Source organism: Falco punctatus (genome assembly GCF_963210335.1).
Source record: "Falco punctatus genome assembly, chromosome: 5".
Lineage (NCBI taxonomy): Eukaryota > Metazoa > Chordata > Aves > Falconiformes > Falconidae > Falco > Falco punctatus.
In genome coordinates, this window is record NC_137584.1 from 21,192,477 (window position 1) to 21,214,946 (window position 22,470).

Consider the following 22,470-nt stretch of genomic DNA (forward strand, 5'->3'; position numbering starts at 1 on the left):
GTAGTTTTCTGTTTGAAAAGCATCATTATTGTCATAAACCTTCTAGGACTGCATGAATTTTAGTATTACGTTTTTTTGTGAAGAGGATTTGGATTTTCTGCATTAGCATTCACATACTTTTAATTGGATACTGCTGTGCTAACTACTGTACCACAAGTAGACGGTGAAGCAATATTCTACAATACATTATATAGGAAAATATATAAAAACTACTTTTAGAGAAACTTAGGTCTGCTCAGCCACAAAGCAGATGGTTTTCTTGACTTTTAGAAGTGATGTTTTTTTTCTTCTTCAATTATTTCAACTTTTCACATAAGTTTGTGTACTTTTGGTTGACCTGAGTGTCCCATTTTCTTTGTTTAAATATACCTATTCTCAGACACATTTATTTAAACAGAAGTTTGCTAGATTTTCAAAGGAATGTTCATTGGAAAGAGTGAGATCATAACACAAGTCCTTTTGAGCACATCGATCTTAATGCATCCCTATATTTCTTACGGGGAAACAGCATTATGAATAAAGCTATTCCAGTTCTTTTGGACTAGTTTACTCTCAAGCTAGTGGAGGAACAGGAGATATAAAGTCTGGGAAGTAAGATCTGAATGAAAAATATTACTGTCCATTATCAATATGATTATATACTAAAATGGCTATAACTGCACATTGTATGAGGCCAGGAAACATTAATTTGTAACTGACATTAAGGAAATAAATGGTACTATGAAGCTGAAGTAGTAACCCTCTTACAGTAAGAATCTGGTCCTGTTCTCATAGAGAATATTTTGACATCACATTTGTTTTCAAATATTGCCTGAGTTTTGTGTGAAAAGCTTGTTTTATTAATAGCCAGTTAAAAACAAAACAAACAAACAAAAAACCCCCCCTGAAATAACCCATCCCTACTTCTGCCAGTCCGTTATGATAGGCGGTATCTTGGAGGTGTTGGCCAGAAAGAATACTTGAATGCTTCTAGTCAGGGAATATAATACAGAAACTTGTGCACATAAAGCAAGAGGGACTGAAAGGAGTTGGTTTTGCCTGGAAGTTTCATGGTGTCTGCTGTAGGACCAGGACATTTCCATTAGTAAGGCACATAGAGGCAAGCCACTTTGGGACTTACCTATGGTGCAGTAAAAGTCAGAGTCAAAATTACATCTCTACTGACTTACCCTTGGCTGTATACAGACAGACTAGTAAAATAAGGGATGTCCAGAATGGAAGTTGGATGTCTGCTTAGAACTGTTGTACATAATTTTCAAATAAAGCTTAAGAAAAATGAAAAGTAGAACTTCTCAATGGTGATAAAGAAGCAAGTGTTTAGAGTGGTACTTCAGTTTACTTAATATACCTCAATTATAGATCATTTGCAAAAGTTATGGCAAGTTTTTGTGAGGAAGATAATGTTATCTCAATAAGCAAGTCAAAGTTAATCTTATGTTAGGTTGCACTTGTTATTAAGAATGTATAGAATGGTTTCTTACAAATCTTTATACTAAAATTGATCAAAGAAGCAAATCCTGTTAGGCTCTTCCTGTGCTTTCATGTACAATTTATAAGATTTTTTTTTCTCTGCTCTATTGGGAAAAATTATTCAGCCAAGTACCTCATACTGTGTTATTGATGAAAATAATTTATGTGAATCATGAACTCTTTTGTGTGGTTTGTCAGCATGAGTCCTCAAGTGTGAATGAATGTTTGTTAAATCCCACTGCTTTTTTTTTCCAAAAAAGGGAAAAATAAATTTAAAATCAAATGGAAATTCAGGTATGAAATAAAAATGCAAAGCTGCTCTTCAAAGTAAACTTTCTACTTTTATTCTGTGATAAAATAAAACATAGATTTCTGCATATTTTGTTTTGCTTTTGTGAAATAATGATATGATGTGAAGTCTTCTTGTTATGATTTTGTCTTTTAACTAAAGGTAGCTGTAAATGTAGACACTGGAGTATTTGTCTTTGAAGCTTCACTATTAACAAAGAGATACTTCTAGTACGAAGAGCTGTATGTATGCATCCACCTGATTGTCTGTCTATATTGTTTTAAAGTGTATTATTCATAAATAAAATGCTAAATAATTTATTTCCATCAGTGCAGCTCAATTTTACCACCATATTACTTTGTAACTGTCAACTGGGTAAGCTAATGTGTGTGCTGTAGAAGCTAATCCAGGGAATTTCGACATAACTTTCTAGATGTTTAAAAATGAAATGCCTAGTGAGACAATGTTGCAAACAAGTATCCAGTAGTGCTTAATTGCGTTATCTGTCCAGGAAGATATTTGAAGACTATATTACAGAATAAAGCTTCACTAAATGCACTTTTATTGACGTGTATCTTTAGTTATGGATAGGGTGTGTAAGTCAGTGACTTTGATTTCCTCCCAAATCAGAAATTTTGCATCCATCTGCCTCTTCCAGTGCTACTTACTGAATTCTTCCATGGGTTGAGAGAGTTTTGGATATGTCCTTAATACTTCAGTTAAAACATGTACTATGGCCTAAATTAATTTGTTGAAGCTTAGTTGCTACAAACAAGGACATTTGTGTATTTATATGAAATTGGGCAGTTTTAAATCACAAGGAAAGGCAGCTAGTGAGCCTCAAAACTTTCTCTTTTCCTTTCAGAAAAGTTAAAAGCTTATTTGCATGGTTCTCTATACTCAATGCCAGTGTACTGTGAATGGAAATACAAATGTTTTCATTTCAGCAAAGAAATTTTATATACACATAAATAAGTCTGTGTTTCATCTTATTTGATTTACATGAAATTTTTATATACTTGGATATTTACAAAAATATCATACAGAGTGAACACCACTCTAATGAAAAAATGTGTATCTACATGTAGTAATTGATTATACTTTCCCTGTCCAGAAGCTTTTGATGTTCAGAGGAGCCATCCTTTACCTTTTTTTTTTTTTGGTAGGAGCTTCCAGCAAGCAGTAGGCAATAAACTCTATTCAGAACTGCAGAAGTAAACTCAAGGAATGTGGCTTTGCTAGATGCAAATGTGTACTTGCAACAATCATAAGACTCTTTGGCAGATGATAATTTAGGGGGATTCATTTTCCTCGGTACTACCACAAGGTATCTCCTGGATACCATCTAAACAGCCATTGTGATTTCAACTTGAGAAAAATGTCAGCTTGAGAAGTTAACACTGAATGTATTTACAGTAGCTTACATTTTTTCAGTAAGTTTGTTTTCTGCAATCTCTTTTATTAGTATAATTTAGATGTATGATATTTTAAATCAATGTTGATTAACACTAAAACCATACTGGTTTTGTTCCATGACTGCAATATATTTTTATTTATTTTCTTCTGTGACATTGCAAAAGTGAAAACTGTATAACGGCCATGGCACTGTGAAGGAAATTGAGAAACAAGAACAATTTCACAATCAATCAGAAGGGAAGAAAAAGAATACTTGAGTTCTGTTGGTTTTACTAATAGAACAAACTCCTAGATTTCCTCCTCTTTTCTCTCTACATCATCAGAATTCTTTTTGCCTTTTTTTCTGCTTCAAGGGAAACAGTCACATGTTATGAATGAGATTTCCTTCACTGATGGCTTCACATAGGTTTTGGATCAACTGGCAAAATGTTTTGGTTTATACATGATAAACCAACTGATTTTACTGCTGTTTTGGACCTTACTATATCCAAAGGCACAATAAGATCCCTGGAAAAAAGTGTTTTTGTATCTGTGTCATAAGTGAACAAGGGCTTTAAAAGTGCCATATCAGACAAGGGCCTTCTCTTTTCATCAGTTTCTCTGATGGTCAAAATTTTCTCTGACATTTCCCCAGACTGTCTTGTGAGGTCCTCCAGTGGAGACCACCAGCATTATTAGGGATCCGGTGCACATGATATATAAGGGGATGGTGAAAGAATTTGATTTTTTCAAGCTGGAAGAGAAGGTTTGAATAGCTGAGAAACATTGCTGTCTTCAGCCTAATGTGAAGGTAGTAGATGGAGGGAAGACACACACAGACTCTTTGTGGAGATACATAGTGACAAGACAAGAAAGGAAATTACAACTAGATGTAAGGAAAAAAAACATTCTCACAGGAACAGGTTGTCCAGAAAGGCTGAGGAAATCCTTGAAGTTATTCAAGATTTCACTGAACAAGGCCCATAGCATCACTACACAATTGGATCTACTTTGAGTTGGGTGTTGGACTAAATAATTTCCAGTTCTTCTTTTTAAAATAATTTATCTTCTTTCTAAATTTGCTTTCAATTAAAATGGTAAATAGCATTTTCATTTTGTCCCAATTGATTTTGATTTCATATGCTGTTTAACTGCAAATGCCACCAGTGTATGTATTTTCCAACCTCATTCTTTTACCAATAGCCCACCATCATTACATCAGCTTCTGTGAAGTTCACAAAGCTTATGCCTTACCTATTCCTTCACGTGCCATCGCTACTGGGATGAATAAACATGAGCAGCAATGCTTTTTACAGATACGGTGGTATGAAGCCCTACCTAAAAGAGATGAAATGTCAGTGAAATCTCAGTCTTTAGGTTGAGAAAGAGAGAATTATAGAGTATATGTATACATGAAATTTAGTGCCATTGGGGACAGTAGAACCTGCAGTGATTTGTACCTGTTTTAAAAATTGTTTGTAATGCACCTTGTTATTACATGAGAATTGCTGAAAAGTTTACTTTTTCTTCTGTTTTATCATTCATATTTCTGTGAGTGTTTATAACAAGGTTTTAAAAACAGGAGCATACAATCAATATCGCTTTTAAAATTAATATAATGCGTGGAGTTAAGCCTTTTTAAAACACGGTCTATTTTAATGCTATAGAGAATAATCAGTAAATTTTTGGTGATTACATGTGCCTGAATGTAACTGTAAATACTATAAATTAATCCTTTTAATATTCCTGGTCGCTTATGATTTTTTTTTTTTTTTTTTTTTTTTTATATTGCCTTAATTACAGCCATCAGCTGCATGATTGACAGTGTTAATTGTAGTGGAATTTGTCAGACCCAAGCTTTTCTCTGGAGCCTTGGAGTCAATGTTTGTAATTGCTACACAACCTTTGAAATGTGTGAGTGTAATGTGATTTTGGTTTTGTCTTTGCAAGTGTTAGAGGAGCACTGTATTGTAGTACAAAAGTCAGCATATCAATCTGAGGCATTTTAAACAACTGCTTTCAAAAGATCTGGCAATGATAGTGTAGTCCTTTATATTAATTAATAAATAAGTTAGAAGAACAAATGGAAGTGTGGGTTTGGATTATAGCTGTCAAAAATTTATGCTTTGGTTTTATTAAAGCATTCAGAAATAGAATTTTGGGCAGCTGTCTGTTTTTCCAGATACAGGTTTAATACAATATTTAATATAATGTTTGTTATTTCCTCTTCTGTGATATTTCCCATGGCATGTTCTGGTCCTTGAGTGTTTGGATTGTATTTGGATTTATTTGTGCTACTTGTTTCTCTAAACTGCAACCACCTGAAAGAAAAATGTCATGTGTTCATCACAGAAGACTGTTTTATGAAATGTCCTTCTATTGTTAGAAAGTACTTGTACTGCTTTTATTTAAAGAACTCCCACATATGTGGCAGACTAAAACAATGGGTAAAAGCCATGCTGACAGGTTTTATTAGACCTAGATGTTGCAGTTTGTTGCTCTGTTGTGCTGACAAAATGTAAAGCCCTAGAGTCTGCAAGAGTTGCAATGAATGGCATTTAATAAATGTTTTATCAAGTTTTTGTGCATCCTAACCGTAACTGCATTTAGAGGGTTTTGGTATAGCAAAACCACTGTCTTCTAGCTCTTGGGATTCTTTGGTCTCAAGCTTTGTTTAAACAGAGGCATATTTTTTTTTTCTGTTAAGTGTAAATAACTTTTCAGCAGTACATTAGATGCATCAAGTAAACAAAAACAAAAGAAAAAATGCAGCAAGGCATTTTTGACATACTTCTAGTATTACAAAAGGTCACTGAACTCAGTTTCTTTAGTCTTAAGCTACCATCACTAATTAAAAAGAATGAAGACAATATATTCTGAGGCACTGGCACAACTTCTGCTATCTAAGAACTACTAAAATCTTAAGGTTTTAGGGCTGAAATAGAATGTCATACAGGAAAACAACAGGAATAACCAAGTGTGTTGTGAAGAGTTCCTGCAGAGCCTCAAATCCTCTGTGGAAGCACATCCTGTTATAGATGAGAGCAAATCCTAAACTGGGTTGCCCCTTTGTGATTTGACCAGAATGAAGACTTTTTACCTGACTACAAATATGAATTGATTCTGAGTGATAGCTGACAGAGATCTTGATTTCCACTAAGGGGACACTATCCCATTGAGTGTTTCTCTAGTTGTGGCTGAATTGCTGTGTTTCAGAAGAGGATCAATAAATATTTATTGGAGGACAGTAGCGGTAAGAAGAAAAGAAGTAATTTTTCAGCATTTTCAAATTGTCTGTAGAGGCTCTGAAACATAGAATAGGTTATAATATAATGCAAACAACCCTGAGCTCTTTAAATTACTTTGACCCCACTTGAAGTTACAACAGCTTAGAAACTAAAGGACTATTATCAAACACATATTTTCCATTTCAAGCAGTTTTTTGAGATCCTTTTTGTTTTCAGTAATTTCCTCCATAAAGAGGTTTCTGTTTGATTTCAGAAGAAGTTTTTGTCAAAGATATTTAATGACTACATATATGTAAATTTTGTGTAATAGTGCAGAAAACCTCTCAAACCTTACAATCTCATGGTTTTATATGTAAATTTTAACTTCAGTGCAGCACCTGAACTATATTACGGTTGTCTCCATTCCACCTCTTATTTATAGATTTCTTGGGTTTGTTTTATCTGGGTAAGTTATCATCCACACTGTTATCTGATTCCCAAGTAAACTTTAGTGCGCACATCTTCACAGAACTATTATAAAGCAAAAAAAAAAACAATTAAAAAAAAAATTCCAACCATCTGTATTATATAAAGAATAAAGAGAAATACATAGCAGAAAGAAATGGTGACAATCACAGAAAAGTCAGTGTCAAAAGGCCCTAACAGACATCCTGGTATGTCCTTAATGTCTACCTCTAATTTAATTAATAATAGAAGCAATGTTACAAAATTTAGGTCTAAAAAGTCTTCCACTGCCTTGCATGTCAGCCTATGTGGCCAATATCCTGTGTGGGTCAGTGGAGAAGCATGGTTTTCTCAGGGGTGAGTATGAAGGCATAGGGGATGCCACAGGAGGGGACTGCCTATGCCTTATCAGCCTCCCTCAAATTTTCGGAAGAATAGTAAGATATAACTATTAAAGTAATTATTTTTTTCTACAGCACAACTATTTAAAAAATATTCTGCATTTTAGAGACATTGAGTGAAAAAGAAAGGAAATGTTGGTAGAGACTTCACTGTACATTCAAAATTCTCTCTGTTTCATAAAGGTAGTCAGCTTTCAGGAATTTACACAGCTTATATGCTAGTATTCATTTCTAGGGTGTTTTCTTTACCCTAGAGTATTGCTTTCTTTGTGTACATGTTTTGTCCTTGGGTGTTCCATTCAGATTTAAATTTCAATTCAGAAACTCAGTGTTTACTATCAATATTGAACTCTGTCTCCAAAGAATTAATGACTGTCATAAACTTTGTTCAGAAATCTTAATATTCTTCTGTCGTGGATAAACAGCATTTTATTTTGTCTATCTAGTACAATATTTTAGATTAAATTACATAGTATTAATTTAAATAAAATATTTTTTCTGTTGAAAATTAAATACCCTGAAGAATTGCATGGCATATTTGAAGCCTTAATAAATAATAAAGAATTAAAAGTGTATTTCAAATCAATATGCACTGACAGTGTTGGATAAACTCGAGAAGAGCTTTAATGATACAAGAGGTGTAATGGTTTATTACCAACTCTTAACAGAAACTATACAGGAGAATAAGCAGTTTTGGAGGGAGTAGTTTGTTTGAAAGACCTTTAAGCTTATTTTTGTGAGAATCATGAACACTGAATCCCAACCTATACCTTTGTATCACATGTATCCCTATCCTTGACTTAAAACTTAAGTCAGAAAGAGATGCTTATATTTCACAATAGCAGGTTGCAGTAAGGAGCAGGTAACATTCCAGATCTTCATTTGGATTTGCAATGTTTGTAACTTTGCTGCAGTCGTGGAAATGCAGGAAAAACACCCATATTTTCTGTTAAGTCCTATTTTATATTGCTGAGCAGACCAAGGAGGTTTGCAAATCTTTGAAATGGTCTGTGTATCCCTTTGTCAGTTTGTGTGATCTTTAAATAACACGGCTAATTTCATCACTGATTTCTTTGAAATAAAAACAATTTGATAATTCCCCTAGGTGTGCAGAGAGGTTTCACAGTGCAAATGGCTCTCCAGATTGAAGTGTGCCATGGCATTTCATATCACTGGAGCACACCTATTTATGGTGCAGGCTCCTGCTGTCCCCTGGTCTTTAGAAACTGCAGTCTGAGCCAGCATTTGCAGAGTTAAAGCCCTTCACAATGGCAAGGAGAATTTTGTCTGATGTTCATGTTCATGCCTACTTTCCGATGGACCACCTTTGGTGCTGAATTTATCCACCATCTAGTTCATCTTTTACTCTTTATTGCTAGTCTGTGCATGCACCAAAGCACTCTGCTTAGGAAAGCTACTGTTTTCTCCCCTTTTCAAAAAAAAATTATTTGAAAATTGCCAGGCTACTTATGTGTCCTTTCAATCTGCACCACAAAGGAAGCACTTGACCTGTGAGGAAGTGAGAATGAGTAGCAACGGACTACTGCTCTCTGTAGGAGCTATTGCTCTGAGAGTGATCTGCCAGCCAGATTCCATAAGCACTTTCCAGCCCAAGTGTTGGTCGGGTGAGGAGGAAAGTCCACTAGATACAGCCCATTAAATATAGTTAAGCACTGTATGTATTAAGTAGTACATTTATTTTCTGGTCTTTTTTGCCTCCTTTTTTAAATTATGCTTCTTTGTATTGTGGCATGGGAAGTGATCGGTGCTATGATGAGAAACGTTTACCCAGTAATTCTTTTACTTATAATTCTTTCATCATTCTACTCACTCTAGAACACAGATGTGGTGTCTGCCAGAAACAGTATTGAGCAAATCCCATTGCCTGATGGCATGTGGATAATTACAAGCTGAATCTTTACCTAGGACTAATTTAATCCTTTCAGAATTTGGGTACAGTACTTTGTTAAAAAACCCATGTTGTAGAGAATGTAGAAAAGCTGGACATCTACCATGCAAATTAGGAATGAGAATTTAGCATTTTAATTATCTGAGTGTTAGAAAGTTGAATTGAAAATAAAAGGCTTAAGACTGTTTTGTTTGTTGGCTTTAATAACTCTTAGCAAAACGTGTAAGAACTACCATCCACATTTTAATATTTATTAAGTGAAGCAATTAATTTAATTTCTCATTAGGTTTAGGGAACTCTCTGTGTACTTACGATTTATAAAAATTCTCTCCCTAATCTATTTAAATTATAAGCACAAATACTTTTCTTAAGTAAGTATTTAGCTGTGGCTCATAATATTATAAAATAATTATTAGTCTTTCACACCAGTTTTCAGTTTGATACCCATTTTATTGAGCAACTTAGAGATTTTTCATGAAATATATTTATCTAAAAAATTATTAATCTTTTAGATTTGTGAATATATTCAGGACAACCTATTTTCAGCTTCCCTAGTGTAATTGAAATTTGAGATGTTTTTATCAATGTTTTTATATTATCTAAACATTAGCTATCAGAGTTGTCTTTTGGTTCTTTTTCGTTTTTGTCGGGGGGATGTTGGTGAGGGTTTTTTTCTGTTTTGTTTTGTTTTGTTTTTCTTACTTCAAAGTGTAATAATCCTATCTAACTTACTGCGCAACTTTATGCTGTACTGGGCCCCTCCAGTAGCTGTTGGAGACCAGTCACTTTTGAAGTGCCTGTGTGTGTGCACTTAACATTGCCTATGAAACATTTGGCTGCAAAAGTTGTTTGTTAGGTAAGTGAGCTTAGAAAACTGAACACAGTAACAAAAATAAAGCAAAGTAAAAATTACGAAAATGGAGACATTTTCACTGTTCATTATTTCTAGAAACAGAATTTTAGAATTGCTTAATGAAATGACTGTCATAAAATGTTAAAAAACCTCAAAATATCTTCAGAAAAATAAAATTTCATTAAAACCTCTTTGTGAACTATTTACTGTAAGAGGAGAAAATCACCCAGAAAAATGGAGGCAGTCCTTCTGAATTTGTCTTATTTTGAATAAATAGATCATAAATGTAATTCTTGTCAAATAAACAGCTTCTGAATACTTCATTTTTGGAAAAGCTTAACTTTTATGTGCATTATAACACTGGCTAAATCCAGGTACCTGTTCAGAATGATTTTATTTTCCTTTCTTTTTCCCTGCCAAAGGCCACAAGTTAATTTCTGAGTTTCTTGTGTTAGGACAGAAGTATATTATACACAACTAGAAGATGCCTTTCATTTCTAATTTTATTGTTGCTCATATCTAGTTTTATTTTTATCTCAGATACAGATAATTTGGTGTTTATTTTTGTGTATTGCTAAATTGTGCAGTCATCAAAATTGATATTATTTTCTTTCTCTTTATTCATTATTATGCCAGTTCCTCACTGAATCCAGTATTTTTCCATTTACTAAGACATAAAAAATATTTTAATTAAAACTAAGTGGACAGAAGGGAAACACCAATTTGGCAGAACTTGACAGTAAGTGGCACTGATTCAATAACAGTAGTTACCAGTGAATTGATGTGTGATTTTCTAATAAAGACAAATTAAAACATCACAATGATAAGTTCTTTATCTCTTAATTAAAAATACCAGCAGTACTGTTCTAGAGAACGCAAAATTTTTTGCTGTTAATTTTGTATTTGTCACTATGTCTATTTATGTTGTAATTATGTTAGTAAAACAAGAAAACACAGAAACACATATATTTTTAAATGTATGGTTTACATTCTTTAAGGTCCATAATCTGAAAAATATATATGGGTGGTATTCTTTTTTCTCCAATAGGAATGGGGAATGTAAGACTAAGGCAATTAGAAATCATCTGTGAGCTAGGTATCACACTTTGGCACAGACTGAACTTTAAATTTGAGTGTAAGCAGCGAAGCCTGAACTACAATTGTGTGTTGGATGGTCATGGTTGGTGTCGAAAACATTGGGAAATGAAACAGGAAGTTAAACGCAAGCAACATCTGTATGTTTACTTCATTAATTATTTCACAATAATCACAATTTTTACTTTTCCCTGTGTTTCACACTTCAGTGCATAGTATGTTAAAACATACCACCTGTACAGAATTGATTAAATAGGTTGTTACTGTAGGAGCAGATTTTTGAATGACTTAAAAAAATTAAGTTGCTCTTTAACATAAATCTTGTGGCTTTTAGGACTGTTTTTTTTCCTGTTGGAAGTTAACTGACTTCCGACACACTGTTTTTTTCAATACAGCTCCAAGCTTCTGGCTTCTTCAACATTTATGTCACTACTCAGCATCTCATAACTTATGAGATGTTTCATCTCACCACTTGACACAGGAGATGGTCCTCAACATATATGACACTACTGGACACACACATAAAAAATTTTGGCTTGCACCTGTGAAATTGATGTTAGGGAAAATTACTTTTTAAAAAAAATTATTCAGGTAGTTGATTCTACCCAGAACAGAAGAATTTACAGTTTCCTCTGTAAATTTTATAGCTAGCTATGAATTCAGTAATTAGCACACTACAATTTGACATAACCTCTGCTTGTTTGGTTAGTTCTGTGGTATTTTTCAAGACTTAGGACACTGGTAAACTTTGATTAAAGTTTTTAAAACTACGTACAACTTAGTGTTTTCAAAAGGAAATAGATATTCAACCTATTAGCGGGTATCAATATAAAATACACACTGTTTAAGACAGAGTGGTGTTGATCCATTGTTAGGTTCTTAAAGGAAGAAATACATTTAAAAATGTACCTTAGCAATGATCATGACCTATAAAATTAAATAATGGAGTAATACAACCACATCAAAGTATATATTATTTCTTTTTATTGCATCTTTTCTATTTTAAGAGCATACAGTAATGTCAGCTGCGTTTTGAAACTTCATTGCTCTGTCGGTCACTTCCTTAATTTACAAAATGTCAGCCTGAGTTTTCAGTGAAAGCTGATACTGTACCTAGACTCAAACCAGACAGACGAATAATGAAGCTGCAATGAGCAGAACTGTAACCATGTGAGCAGGTTGATTTAATAAGCTTAACATCTGTCACTTTCAGCAAGTTTAGCATTAAGACCCTACATATCAAGATCCTGTTGCCAGGCTCAAGATTAGTTGTTAGTGAGAAATACCAACAAGAAATGTCAATGTCTTTGGCATCTGTTTCAAGTTAAAAAAAGTTCCCAAATGGTGTTATTTGTCTTTACTGGTGACATAATGGATATTACAGGAAGGAGTCATATTTCTGTGTTTCTTCAGTGATCATAGAAACTGAGAAATTTCAACATCATGAGCTCAGGCCAAGCTGGCTTGCAGTGCCTTTAGCAGAAGGTGTGTAATACCAGGATAGTACTGTTTCCTTAAGGCCTCTGAGTAGCCACAGAAAAGTATGAATTTAAAAACAATTCCTTTAATTTTTCTTTCCTGTTGTCTCTTCCTATTGTCATATTTTGTTTTGTGCAAAAACAGGAATAATGATGATCCTCTGTTAGCTTGATCGCTCCTGTCTCTACTCAGTTTCTCCCTTGAAACAATAAAGGTGGAAACTGGGAGTCATGCAAAATGCAATAACTAGCATTTCATCTGCACCCCTCTGTCTATTTTGTATAATTTTTTTTCAAATTATGTTAATGTTATTTTCATTCAAAAAATCCAAGTGACTGTAACTTACAGATGATAGTTTCTGTTTAAAAGTGTAGCAAAGCATCTTCAGATACTGCTTTTATTTTAATTTTATTCACAATTTAATGAAAGATTTTGCAAAAAGACATTGCATTTCTTCCAGCCTAACTACAGACATCCTCTAACAATTGCATCATTTGCTTTATTAAAAGTCTAATGATTTAACGTAGATTTCAACTTATATGACTTAGGCGGTTTACTTCCTATCCTGGCCAACCTTGGATGTCATGGCTGTTTCTTCATCTGCATTTTGAAAGATGGCTTTTCCCACTTTTACGAAATCTGTCCTTGAGATTGTGGAACAAGGACTGTCCACATGGAGGCTTAGCATTGTTGCAGTGTCTCACGTCTTACTTTGGGCCATCTTTTTTAGATCAAATTGTATATGTGTTCAGTGATACATGAGTGTGATTTGGCTGTGCTGAAGGGATAATGACATGAAGACAATTTAATGAGAAGTTCTTTCCTATTGCTAAGTAATATGATAGGAACTTCCCTTGCTAAATGTGATCTATGCAAGAATTAGGGAGAGATTCATGGATGAGGCAGTTCTATAGCCTGTATCTTCTTGGATGTTTTTGTGGCGCACAGGTGCTCTTACTAAGTCCTGTAAGTGTGCTGACTAACTTTTTATGCCTTCACACATGACCTTGGTATGAAGGATTACACAGAGCACAGAAGGAGAAGACTATCACACTTACAGGAATCTTCAGCTCAAAGTGATGCGTTTGTACCATAGTTAATTTTCCCACATGAATGCCTTCAGTCTTTATTTCTAATGCATTTTAATATAAAGGAAGATACCTACCTTCTAAAAACTTTGATGGTCCAACTCTGGAAACCGTCTCCCTCCTGCAATCTCAATGACATATTGCACTAACAAAAAGAAAACTCTTTCCTGCACAAAAATCTGTTTCATTTCAGTCTCTAAACTGCTCATTTTAGGAATGGTTCAGTAAGCAAGCAAACAAAATCTTGTGAACGTAAAAAAAAAAAAAAAAAAAAAAAAAGAGAGAGAAAGAGAGAGAAAGAAAAAAGTCCTTTCATTTAAGGACTAGGTCTCCTGGGCAGAAAAAAAAAATTGTATCTCATTACCACATAAATTTATACATAAATATCCTGTGCTATTCTTAGGACAGAAAACCTTTTTCAGTATATCCTAGTATAACATCTGGGTAATTATTGGGCATTTTAAATATATTAAGTCTTAAAAATGGAATAAATGATACCTATCAGACTCTGAATTCTAAACTATGTATGCCTCATGGTATTGTTAAAACATTTAATGTAGTGAAATGCATGCTATATGCCTTTGGAGTCTTCTGGTAAGTTTTTGTGTGGCTTGTGCATACTGCATAAATTATATTTATGCTTACAAATTTATTTTTCTATTGTTCTGTAATCTATCCAATATATTAATCCATCATATCAGAAATACTTTCTTTGGTTGGACTTAGGTTTGAAGTTCCTTATTACAGGATTATTATTTTATAACCTGTGTATTTGGAGTGTTACCTTGACTGACTAGACTCACTTGTTTCTCCATAATCTCACTTGTTTCTCCATAATACAGGAAATATTTTTAATTGGTCTTTTCAAAAGCTTTTTATAGAGATATTGCATGGCTTATCCAATATACTCAAAATAGATTGTTTTTCTGCATATTTTGCATCATTTTCTGTATCTCACACGAGAGCATGGAAGTGTAAATTTGTCTAAAAATAGACATCTCTTTTCAAAGTTTTATGGCGGAGCAATGGGTTTTATATTCAATTTGAGATTATTGCTGAGTTGGTTAGTTCATGTTTGTCCCCATTTTCCAAGCTTTTTCCCTGTTTTTTTTTTTTCAGTAATGAGTTAAAATCAGAATCCATAAAAATATTTCTTAATCTTCGTCTTGGAAGAACAGGTTCTATTTTCAGACCAAAGCCACTGTACACAGTTTTTTGGGTTGAGGACTGATGTGCTGAAACTTCAGTGCCTTGATGTTTTGACTATTTTCTCATAGCAACTTCAATGTAAAACCAACTGAAATTTTATCACCTGGAGGTGCTATGAAAATCCAGCTGTAATTAACCTGTAACATGTAAAAGTTATGCATTAACATTTAACCCTTTAATAATATAATACAATTCTCACAGTATAGTTTCTTGTGTGTGGGTTTTTTTGCTAGCTAAAATTAAAATTGGAACTGGATAAGAATGGAGAAGAAATTGCTATTGCAATATACCACAAGACATTGTCAACTATTTTTTTTCCCATTTTTCGGTAACATTTTACATTTTATGGCCTGTAAAATGCATTACAAGAATTTGTTGCTTGACGAGTTATTTATCAGTTGCAAATGCAGGAAGAGAGACCAGCACTGCTGTTGCAACATTACTTGTTGCTATAATCAAAGGAGAAATTACTAGAATTAGATCTATTTGGTGTCTTAGACTACTATTATTTTTGTGTGCAGTGTAGTCTTTCATTAAATACAAAGAAGTTGCCGTGGTCCTAGGAAGTGCCTAACACTCAAATTGCTGCCTGTATGACATATTTTTACAGCTGACAGACAGAGTGCTTATCTAGGTGAACCACTCATCTTATTGCTGATACTGAAGTAATGGAACTGCTCAGGCATAACTGCTTTCTGTGACATTGACAATATTTCTAGAATCTAGTCAAACAAATTGCCTTTGAAGTGAAGAGATAATATTTAATTAAAATAAATGCAAATGGAAGACTTTATAAGTTTCTAAATTTCTGAATGGAGGTAAACAAACATAGTGCTTTAACGATACTTTTTTGTATCAATCCTCACAGAAGTGCTGATTTCAAAGGACATTTCATTTTAGTTAAACCGGTGACTTAATTAGGTGATTAAACATCCTGAAAACTAATCCATGTTTAAATCATTGAGGCTGAGTTAGAGCAAAGGTAGATTATAATAGATAAATAACAGGAGGCATTAATAAAGAGGAAAAAAATATTAAAAATAAATGAATAAAATTCCAGTAGGTGGGAAGGAACTAAAACATTGGGATTAACTGTGGAAATTAGTTTGAACAAATAGAATATACATTACTGGAAAAACACACCAAAAAGCCATAGTACATCATATACAAAAGGAATGGAATTGTGTATAATTTGGGGGTAGAATATGGCAATGGGCAGAATTGTTCAATGGATGAAGCAATCAATCTCTCACATAGACTGACAGCATCTGACCAGGTAAATTGCCTCCTACCTAAGTAGAGAGATTTAAATGAAGACTGCAAATATTATACTGATCTTTGTTAATAGTTTACAATGATTTTATTTTTGCTGATAATGGTGGCCATTAAAAATCTACAATATGTGGGTGGTTTTTATATTAAATAAAATACAGGGAAGGGTAGGGTAGCGACAACGGTACTATAATAACTTAAGCAAAGGTATTTGAACTCTGATATTCCTGCTCACCTTTTGTCTTTCAAAAGAAGGTAGAAACATCTGCTTCTCTGCCTCGCACTGCTTGCCTGTATGGCTTAGGTCAGTGGAATGCAGGAATAAGTACATAAATAAGTAAAACCCAAAGTCACTGATACAGCCTGCTAGCTGCAGCTAAGGATGTCTTCACCAGCCCGACATATTCACCCAGTGTTGAGCTGGCAGTATGAGATCAGACACTTAAATTCTTTAACATATGAGACATGCTAGAATGCAAAAAGGTAGAAAAGGTCAAGGTGTAGCTAAAGATATGCCAATGACAGAGCTCAGTAGTATCAGCTCTTGGGAATTCGTTTTACATCAGCATTTGTTTGCCACCCATAGGGGTATTGTAAATTCCAAGGGATCTTTAGTCACCTAACTAGAAGGTTGGATAGTAGGGTAAATTCATACACGTCATGAAGTTTTTTAATATTGACAGGTGTTGAATCTAGCTATAATATCTAGATTTTTAGGAAAAAAGAGTATTTGAGACCCCGTTGATTGCACAGGAAGTCTTTGCAGACTGTGCTAGTTTGTGGATGCACAAAACCATGCTCATGTTATTATCATATACTAACAATCACTGCATTTTCACAGGGGTATTAGTATTCTGTGGCTATAAACAGACTGACATAGATATCCATGGAGAAAATTGTCAGATATTGATAGATAGGTAGATTCTGTACTATGTCAGTGCGTGACAGAAAAATTCATGTCTTTGGGGTTTTAATGTGTTGCCTAGCAAAAATGGCTTATGGAGAAGAAAAATGAGTACATGCAGCATGAACATCATTGTAACTTTGTATATTTTTTCTGCCTAAAATTAAAAAAAATTCATGACTACTAGCCATGTACTTTCAGGAGGAAATCTTTTATGTTCTTTAATCATTCAGATGACCAAAAGGTCTTAGATAACTGCTAACAGAGATAACACAAATATTAAACTTAAATCTTTTAGTTAATTGGAAATAGAATAGTTTTTTTTCCACTTAGACCTGGTACTCATAAGCTCCTAAACGATTCATAACCCTAACATAATTCAAGTTTTCAAAAAATCTACATCTTACTCAGTAAACATTATCCCATTGTTTGCATCCTTCATAATGGGAAGTGATCGTCTCACTGTTCCTGGCACTGGTGAGGCTGCACCTCGAATCCTGTGTTCAGTTTTGGTCCCCTCACTGCAAGAGGGATGCAGAAGTGCTGAAGTGTGTTCAGAGAAGGGCAACAGAGCTGGTGGAGGGTCTGGAGAATAAGTTTTACAAGAGCCTGCTAAGGGAACTGGGGTTGTTTAGTCTGGAGAAAAGGAGGGTCAGGGGAGACCTTAGTGCTGTCTACAACTACTAGAAAGGAGGCTGTAGTGAGGTGGGTGTTGGTCTCTTCTCCCAGATAACAAGTGACAGGACAAGAGGAAACAGCCTCGAGTTACACCAGAAGAGGTTTAGATTGGATATTAGAACAAATTTCTTCACAGGAAGGGTGATCAAGCATTGGAACAGGCTGCCCGGGGAGGTGGTGGAATTTTTTACATTTTCCTGGATATGTTTAAAGAGTTTGAGGATGTGCTGCTTAGGGACATGGTTTAGTGGTGAAATTGGCAGTCCTGGGTTAACAGTAGGACTTGATGATCTGAAGGGTCTTTTCCAACCTAGATGATTCTATGATTCTCTGATTATAATGTGCTTTTTGCTATACACTATTAGATCTTTAGGCAGCTTTCCTATGGAATGACAACTTTTTAGTGAAAAAACACAGTGACTTAAATTGGTTTGAAATAGTTGAAATATCTCTTTGTTATGCTTTTTTTTTTTTTTCTTTAGACAAAAAATGTTCCATTTACATTGGTGGAAATTTGCAGGATTTTATAGTGTTTTCTAGTTATGTATTAAAAATACCACTTGAAATATGTTAAAGACTTACTTGCTCAGAAACCATCACAAATATGTGCAAAATATTCATACAGCATGCTATCATCCTGCACTGAGTAATGTAGAGCTCTTGTGGAAAACAATGGGACTTATCTGTAGACACAGATCTAAATTTTGGGCATTTGTGTATGAATTTTGGCATGCAAGTTCAGAAATTTTAACTATGCATCTGGTATACCTGAATTAGGAATAAAGCCTCTGTTTAGGGGAGTCTGTAGTGAGTGTGATACAGCAATATGAAATGCATACCTTTCTTAGTTTTTTGATCTATTTTCCTTCTCTTTTGTTTTATGGTATACCTGCACACTGGAGATGTTTTGAGTCTTTAAAATGCTGATATTTTACCTACTATTCTTGTGGAGTCATATTTGAGCCTATAGATAATTTGGAAAGAAACTAAAAAAAACCTAATGTAATGGAAGAATACATGAAATATAAAAGAAAAGCAAACGACAGAGCATGAAAACTGATCTTAAACATGTTATTCAGCTGATTTTGAGCTTATTTCCTGAATTAATTGTGTATAATATAGACCACTAGAAGCAAGTATTCTGTATGATGTGCAAGAAATCAGCTTTTCCAACCTCATTATAACTGATAGAAGTTGGGTAGTTGTTGCTATCTTTGGCTACATTTAACCCTGACAAAGGTTCAGTGGAATCACTACAGCTTATTATGAAGAATAAAAAAGCAAATAAGCCTATTTTGCTACTTTACAAATGTGTTTGGGTTTGTTATTTGTTTTAACCGGAATGATTATGCAGATAGTGATAGATAAGAGAAACAAGCTAAATTTCTGATAGATTGTTACACGTTAAGATTTTGTTTGCATGCCTACAGGAAATATTGACAAATACCCAACCTTACTTTTAAAATTTTTAATTTCTTTTTCTTGGGGTTTTAAAAAAAAAAAACAACAACCAAAGAACCTTTCAGAAACTACAGTTATTACTATAATACTTAAAATAAATTAAGATTAGATTGTTTACTCATATCTGTCTGAAAATCTAAATCATGAAATGTGTTTTCTATGTATTTAATATACCTGGAACCATGCTCTGCTCCAGTGGCATAATCAAACAAAAGCTACATGTGTGAAGACATTTAGATTAAATTAAATTGTTAAGACATCCTTTCATACCCTGCACTTAGCTAACTGCATTCATAATAGTGTACTCTGGGGGTAAATAGTACTAACAGAACATTACCTGATTTGTTTTTATATTCCTAATGGTTTAGGGGAGAAAAAAACCCAAAATGCCCATGTATATAATAAAACTGAAACAGAGGATCTGACAAATAGCTTAATTAGCAATATTGAGCTGTTTTCCTACTAACCATAATAGCAGTATATTAAAAAAATTTGTCTTTCCCCATATTAAAACCAGAACACTAATATATTGGAATAATACCTACAGAACTTAGTTGCAGACTACAACAATAATACAAAAAATCCGGGTATGTTTGGATGACCCAAGTATAGAACTTATGCAAATCTTACTACTATTTTTAAATTTTTTTCATGGACAGAATTTTGTGGCCATTTATGAAATTTCTGCAGAGTCAAAGTCATAGTAGGAGTAGAATTTCTCTGACCTAGGGAATAAGAAGATACCTCAAAGATTTGAAAATTAATAACTTAAAGGAATAAAACAAAAGCTTGGCAGAAAGCCAAGTGTTATTGAATGGTGCCAAAGTCTACGGATATAACTATGTTTGAAAATCTAAGGACAAATTGGTATAGAGAAGAAGAGTGGTTAAAATATCAGGATCTGGGGATAGTGATGAAGAAATATCTGCAGAGAAACGTTTCATGCTAGATACATAGATTTTATATATCTAGATACAGATGTTCAACATACAGGAAGCATTCAGTTTAGCAGTAGTAGGAGAGGAAATAATGAGGCAGTTCAGAACATCTTTTTCCTTCATGTGTTATTCTTCATCCATATTTAGGAACTTGTAGAAAAAAGAACCACACTAATATCCCTTTCATATATTTAATGAGAGCAAACATAAATCAGAATACATAAATTGCATTTATAGCTGGTGTTGACATTATATGTTATTACCAGCATACATGTTCATCCCTGAAACCTGTATCAAGATGTGCATTTATATTTATGTAAACTCTTTCTTTAGCAGGGTGGTTACTTGCTAATCAATCATGCTATTTCTTCACCATATGATGTGAACATTTGGTGCTTTGATATTTGTGCAAATCTTCCTGTTTGCCTTGTACTATGTTTCTTTGGTGTGTGTTTTGGGGACTATTTTGTCTTCTAATATCTATCGGTCATTAGCTTATGTTTCATTTGGATTTTAATAATTAAGTCTGAGGACTGTGTACTCTTCAGTAGGTCAGTGGTTTTGTCTTTCATTTGTAGCGAGGAAAAAATTGTGGACTTGAGGAAACAGATATCCACTCTTAGTGATACACATGGGCTACTTTTAGGAACGTGATACATTTAAACTGTTGAAAGACCAAGCATCTGTGATGTCTTTAAGGTTTCCAGCATGATATCATCTCATGCTTCCCTTCCTTTTTAACCATCTTTTGTGGCATTCTTTCCATACCTGCTGATCAGAGTAGATGTATGGATGTGTGACCGAATATTTGATTGACATCGAATATAGTACAAAGCATATGAGAGAGATGTTTGGTTAAAGGATCAGTTGTCTTACATTCCCCTGTGGCGTTTACTGTTGGCTTTGCTGGAATCTTAATGATACCAGTCTCCAGTGCAGCTTTGTCTTTTGATTGGCACTGACACACTGATACTGCTACTAGAGGGGTATGCAATAAATCTGTGAAAATCCCTTTTTAAACAAGAGATATTATATTGGGTTATGTTTGTAATTTTTTTGCTTACATTTATCACTGTTAGTTTATAATCCTAATCAGTTAGGGCTTTTTTACACCTGTTTTGTTTTCAGTTAATAGACACTGAAAACTTATTGTGTCTTACACAATAAGACAATAATTCCCAAGTAAGGACATACCAAAACAGAACCGAAAGTATTATTGAGATTCAACATTCGGTTGTCATGCAGCTTAGGGACTTTACTGAGCAATGCTAAGAGCCAACCGATTTAACAGGCTGTAAGACAGGAGGAAGAAGGACAGGAGAGAAGGAAAAGGCTTACTCTGCTTTAGAAAAAGGCATGGTGAAAGATAACTATACATTTTGTATGAGAGGGGTAGAAAACCAATCTTGTGAAATTAATTTAGTGTAAACTGTGATTGCAGTCATTATTTTTAGAGGGAACTGAATGATCAAATGCCAAATGAAACTGGGCCTATTTGTATGACGTATTTAGTATGAGAACTACAGCCTGAATCCTGTCTATAAGACATTACATTTGATAATTCAAAAATGAGGAAAAAGTTGGTTTTTTTTTTTTTTTTTTTTTTTTTTTTTTTTTTTTTTTTTTTTTTTTTGTGGGAAATTAAGTAAGAAATATGTAGGCCTTTAGTAGGACCAGAAAGATTCAGACATATAATTAGAGCTGGGTTTTATATGTTGGTAGCAATACGGGAGACTTTCTTTAACTGGGAGTTTTACTCTTCTTGATGGCTAGATGTTATGGAACTGAAACAAGATAGTTGAAACCTTTCCCCATCTCATACATTTTAAATCTTATCTGAGAAACTGCGTCTTACAGAAAGTGGTAAAATTATTACAGTGTGTTTCCATACAGCCATTGTGTTTTACGAGGATGGCTGATTTCCCTTTCTTGACAAAATAGGATGGATGAATGTAGTCACAGATTGAAGCTACAAGGGTTCCAGAGCAGCTGAAATCTCTCCAGCTTTTTCCAGTGTGATCCTGTGGTGGTAACCAACTGTTCATTAAAATCATAAAAATCCCAATGTTGTTCTAGAACAACAGTGTAGTTTTATTTGTCATGGAAAAAGGTTTTATGGTTTGTTTTTTCTTTCTTTCTTTCTTTCTTTCAATTTTAATATCTGTAACCTCTGCATTACCATTGTTTTTTCTCTGGTTGTTCTTGTTCACACATATAATTATTCTGATTTTCATATCATCAGGCAATGTTGTCAGGGAATAATATCAGAAAAGTTATCACGTCTTTAAGTTTTGAAAATGCCTACCCTTTTTTGTGAGAGTTATGTGCACACACCGA

At 34.0% G+C, this 22,470-nt stretch overlaps 1 protein-coding gene and 1 long non-coding RNA gene across 7 annotated transcripts in view; both read left to right on the forward strand.

The window, feature by feature from the left end:
• Positions 1 to 22,470, forward strand: part of CSMD1 (CUB and Sushi multiple domains 1) — a 1,231,811-nt gene that overhangs the window by 623,213 nt on the left and 586,128 nt on the right. The window lies entirely within an intron of this gene.
• LOC308064006 overlaps positions 16,929 to 22,470 on the forward strand; it is a 37,107-nt gene continuing 31,565 nt past the window's right edge. Inside the window, exon 1 of the long non-coding RNA XR_013928156.1 lies at positions 16,929 to 21,766. This is a non-coding gene — a long non-coding RNA (uncharacterized lncRNA). The remainder of the gene's footprint in view (positions 21,767 to 22,470) is intronic.